Source organism: Capsicum annuum, chromosome 9, assembly GCF_002878395.1.
Source record: "Capsicum annuum cultivar UCD-10X-F1 chromosome 9, UCD10Xv1.1, whole genome shotgun sequence".
In the NCBI taxonomy this organism is placed as follows: Eukaryota; Viridiplantae; Streptophyta; class Magnoliopsida; order Solanales; family Solanaceae; genus Capsicum; species Capsicum annuum.
Window position 1 is genome coordinate 215,671,780 of NC_061119.1, and position 5,401 is coordinate 215,677,180.

A 5,401-nucleotide genomic window follows, 5' to 3' on the forward strand; every position below is an offset into this window, starting at 1 on the left:
CTGTCGGCCTATACTATGTCACTTCCTAGATTGCCTGGGGGGCCCAATCTATTTTCAGCCTAAAAGACATATGTACCCCGGGCTCATCCCTTAAACCATGGGTTATAGCGTACTGATTTATCTCGAAAATGGTTCGTTTGCATCGTTCTGCCCATTTGACCACCCAAATGGCCCTGCCGACCCATACTATGCTGCTCCTCGCTTGCTTGAGGGGCCTAGTTGATTTTTAGTCTAAAATATGCCCGGTCCCTAGGACCACCCCCAAAACCATGGGCTATAGCACACCAATTTTGTGCTAAAATGGCTCGGTCACGCCGTTTTGCCCGTTCAACCACCCAAATGGCCCCATAGACCTCGTCGGTTGACACTAGGTCACACCTCAACTTGCTTGGGTGTCTCTCATCGATTTTTTTCCTAAAACACACTATGCCCTGGGCACACCCAAGAAATCGTGGGATTTAGCACAACGATTTAGCTCAAAAATGTTCGTTCACGCTGTTTCACCCTTTTGACCACCCAAATAGCCCCACCAACCCCTCCAACCCATACTAGGCCACTCTAGAGTCTTCTTGAAGTCCCCCAATTGATTTTTACCCAAAACACGCCCAGGCCTCGGGCCCACCCCTGAACCTTAGGCTATAAAAACCAATTTTGCCCAAAAATTGCCCATTCGCGTTGTTTTGCCCGTTTAACCATCGAAATAGCCCCATCGGCCCATACTAGGCTAGGGGTGTGCATCGATCGGTTTGGTTCGGTTCGGTTTTACGTGTTATTAATTCGATTTATCAGTTTTTGAGTTTTAAATATGTAAAACCAATAACCAACCAATAAGATATTTTTTTATCGGTTCTGGTTTATCAATTTTTTATCCTTAAAGGTTCGGTTTTAGGTTTAACCAATAAGAAAATACTTATAAAATAGAAATAGTAACAACTACGATAAAACTACGCAATGCATTTTAGTTTACAAGAATCTTTAAACTTGAACTGAATGTTAGTTACGAAACAAAGTGAATCCTAATTGTTGGAAGCTATAAATGCTTCAAGATTTTTAATACGATAATAACCAAACTTTATATTGTACCTTTGTTGCCCTGAATAGGTGTCACACCCCTTTTTCTGACCAAAAGATTCGTTTTAAGGTTTGAAAGGGTTTTTATTATTAAAGTGACAAAATGAAGATTCATTCCGAAAAAAGAATTTTTTTTTACATTCAAAGCACAGAGTCGCCACTTGGCATAATCCGGTGTGCCAAGTCACCTTTGAAAAATCCTTTTCAAAACAATTTGACTCTTTAAACTGGCTTGCAAACAGAGATTTTGGCTAAGAAATTCTGTTGACCAAGGGGAAGGTGTTAGGACCCCTCGATCTCGTGGTTCGACCACGGTCGCTTGATGGAACGTATCGGCTAATTTTGACACTCCAAATGTACAAACCACAAAGAAGCACGTAAAGCAATCAAACCAACAAACCAAACAAAACGAATAAAAGTATAGTGTTCAGTCCAATTATACAGTCCCAAAAATAAATAAAAATGCAAAAATAAATCCTATTTAACCTATACTAATCCTAACTATGCTCTCCGGCTTTACCCGACGCCTCGGTCCTTTCTCACGAATGTCTTCTGCCAACATAGTACGTCGAGACATTCCCCAGCCAAATGAATACACTTCAATCCAAAAACATAAACCAACGCATTTCAACAAAACACTTTCATTATTTAACGATCGCAAGTCATAAACTTTACCTAACCCATTTATATTTGTCTATCAATTGTCGACCTAAACATGATACTATTGTATTTAATAACATCCATGAATCAAAATTAACAATCCAAATAAACAAAATGAAATTTTCGATTAGACAATTTTTAATACCATCCCAAAATCATGATTCACCCTAAATTAAGTCTGATTCATTTAATTATCTAATTCATCCAATCAATCAATCGCTATCAACAATCATTTATGATGATTCAAATGTGTCCAAATCAACTAAAACAAAATTCAAACACCACAGATCCAAGTCACGGAGTATCAATAACTTACAGATTAGTGAAGGAAGAGAAAAGGAATAGACCTTAATGTGGCTTTCGATTTCAATTCACAAACTCGAATGGAATGAATGTGATTCTGAATTCAATCCATGAACCAGATTCATAGTTGAGCAAGATGAAATTGACGACAAGCCGGTAACTAGAATCAAGAACCTCGACGAACGACCTCAACTGAAAAAGCTCTTCGAGCTCGACATCGAAATCCAACAGAAACGACGGAAAAGAAAATAAAAATGGGTCCCCTTTTTAGTGTGTTTATCTTCTACCTAAAAGAAAAAGGGGCTAAAGGTCATCAGCCCCTATTTGCGTGTGCTTTCTGTGCACGAAGAAGAAAAAGATCCCAAAATAAAAAAAAAGGAAAAAGAAATAGTGTGTTCCCCCCAGCTCTTGTATTTGCATTTGTCCCCCTCTCTCTCATCTTCTGTGAGGGTGTATAATGAGTGATAGGTGTGAGATGGGTGAGAGATGGGTGGAGGAGTGTCGTATGCATGAGGATGAGTGGAGAATAAAAGGAAGAACAAAACCTTCTGGTGCCTATGTTGTGTGAAAAAGTGAAGGAGAAATCAATCTTGTGTCCTCCCTCCTTTGTTACTGGATGTTAATTATATTAATATAAAAATGGAAGATGCCTTCTTTTTTTCCATGGACCTTCCTGGAATTGTCTATAAGAATCCAAATAAGAAGCAAAATAGCCTCCCCCAATTGATTATGATGTTCCTCTATATATGTCTTTTTCCAATTCTGTTAAGGGGTTAGGATGGTGGGGTCACGTGGAGTAGGTAGGTAGTAAGGTGAGGTGTTGCCATTTGATAGGGTAGGTTGTTGGTTTGTTATGTTTTTTTGTCTTTTTGCGAAGGGATTATCATACGGGGTAGGGTAAGCAGTAGGATAAGTTAATATGGGTTAAAATAATATCGGGGAGGGGCGAAATTAGGTGTCTACATCATGCCCCCTTTGAATGGAAACACGAAGTGTTTTCAGACAAAGAAGTAGACAACGAGATAAAATTTTATCCCGGCCATTATTCAGATAAACAGAAGGAAAAAGAGCAACTAAGTTCTGACTTAGGACGTCCTACCCACCCAAGTTATGGAGGAATCAAGTGACGGGTATTTCAAAAGATTTGAAAAAGAGGGACAATACCGAATTGGAGAGTCGAGTGAGGTTCCATCGACGTTCCGGTCCGCAGCTCTGTCATTACATCCAAAATAAAAATTACAAGTTAAAAACATAAATGAAATTACAAAAACCTATCTACATAACTTATTTTGGACTCTTGACTTGAGTTTCATCACCCTATTCTTCAGGCGGGATCCTGACTTACAATTTCTTCAACTTGTTGCTTGCCTTTTAATTTCTACAACCTGTTCTCCAGGCAGGTTCTGACTTGCTATTTCATCAACTTGTTGCTATGCTTTTCAATTTCTACACCCGGTTCTCCAGGTGGGTTCATGACTTGTTGTTTCATCAACTTGTTGCTATGCTTTTAATTTCTTCACCCTGTTGCTTGGTTTTCCATTTATTCACCCTGTGCTTCGGGAAGGCTCCTGGAATCATATCAAAACTGGAAAGAAGATTATCCCAAACAAAAATTATTATAAAGAGAAATTATGTTTGCCAGAAAAGTAAAGTTTCAAAAACAAGAATTAAATTTTGCTCTAGTTTATCATCAAAGGACTTTTGTGAAAGTCATATCATTATAGGAATCAAGGATAATGACTCGACTATAAGGTACGTTTGCTAGGAATCAAAGAAATTGACTCGACTAAAAGGTACGTCTTCTAGGGGTCAAGGGGAATGACTCGACTAAAAGGTACGTCTTATAGGAATCAAGGGGAATGACTCGACTAAAAGGTACATCTTATAGGAATCAAAGAGAACGACTCGACTAAAAGGTACGTCGTATAGGAATTAAAGGGAATGACTCGACTAAAAGTTACGTCTTCGAGGGTTCAAGGTAAATGACTTGACTAAAAGGTACGCCTTCTAGGAATCAAGGGGTATGACTCGACTAAAGGGTACATCTTATAGAAATCAAAGGAAACGACTTGACTAAAAGGTACGTCTTCTAGGGTTCAAGGGAAATGACTCGACTAAAAGGTACATCTTATAGAAATCAAGGGAGATGACTCAACTATAGGGTACGTCTTATAGGAATCAAAGGAAACGACTTGACTAAAAGTTACGTCTTCTAGGGGTCATGGGAAATGACTCGACTAAAAGGTACGTCTTATAGGAATCAAGGAAAATGACTCGACTAAAAGGTATGTCTTATAGGAATCAAAGGGAACGACTCGACTAAAGGGTACGTCTTCTAGGGGTCAAGGAAAATGACTCAACTAAAAGGTACGTCTTATAGGAATCAAGGGAGATGACTCGACTAAAGGGTATGTCTTATAGGAATCAAAGAGAGATGACTCGACTAAAAGGTACGTCTTATAGGAATCAAGGGTGATGACTCGACTAAAAGGTACGTCTTCTAGGAATCAAGGGAATGACTCGACTAAAAGGTAAATCTTATAGGAGTCAAGGGTGATGACTCGACTAAAAGGTACGTGTTATAGGAATTAAGGAAAATGACTCAACTAAAAGGTACACCTTCTAAGAGTCAAAGGGGATTAATCGACTAGAAAGTACGTCTTCTAGGAGTGAAAGTTCAATTTAAGAAGTGTATCACCCAACAAATGAAAACTGAAATTCCTGGACAAGAAAGTGTGTCTCCGAGGGATATAAGATGATGAATTTTTACCATGATTTAATTATCAAACCTGTGCAGCAACATTGCTTCCTGCATTTGTAAAAGTAAAAAATTACGGGCCTTGATGTTTAGGCTTTAAAATCCTTGATTTGAAGGTAACATGTGCTCCTGTTTTATACAAAGAAAGGTTGTGAGTTTAAAAACATGGTGGTTGGTTTGTGGCTTTGGCTTTCGTGGAAAATGCTCTTGCCGTCATCACATTTAACCTTTCTTCCAACCATTATATATATCATTGACTTGATGCATCATCAACCCAAACTCATATTATTAAGAGTGACTTTGCAATAGATACAATATCTTTGTTTTGCCATGCTCTTCAGATAAACCCTTTGAACTTTGGTATTTCCATGAGTTCCCAGACTTGTCTTTGACAGAACTTTCTGTATGCCTTATTTTGGCTCACAATCATGTCTCTTTCATGTTTTGGCCTTTGTTTTGCTTTTTGCAATTGAAAAATCTGGTAGCCAGTTTTGAAATCTTTTCTCACTTGTTTTGATATGGACTTGACTCAAAGACGAGGAAAATGACAATAATTTTTTTAATTTGGATAAATGACTCAAGAAAATAAAATAAAAATAAAGAGAAGAA

The 5,401-nt window shown here is 38.2% G+C and overlaps 1 long non-coding RNA gene across 1 annotated transcript; it reads right to left on the minus strand.

The window, feature by feature from the left end:
- Positions 1 to 1,469: 1,469 nt before the first annotated feature.
- On the minus strand, positions 1,470 to 2,678 carry LOC124887255. The gene is made up of 2 exons (XR_007044638.1): positions 2,079 to 2,678; positions 1,470 to 1,668 (listed from the first exon to the last, which is right to left on the minus strand). It is a non-coding gene; the product is annotated as an uncharacterized LOC124887255 (long non-coding RNA).
- Between the last annotated feature and the right edge of the window lie 2,723 nt (positions 2,679 to 5,401).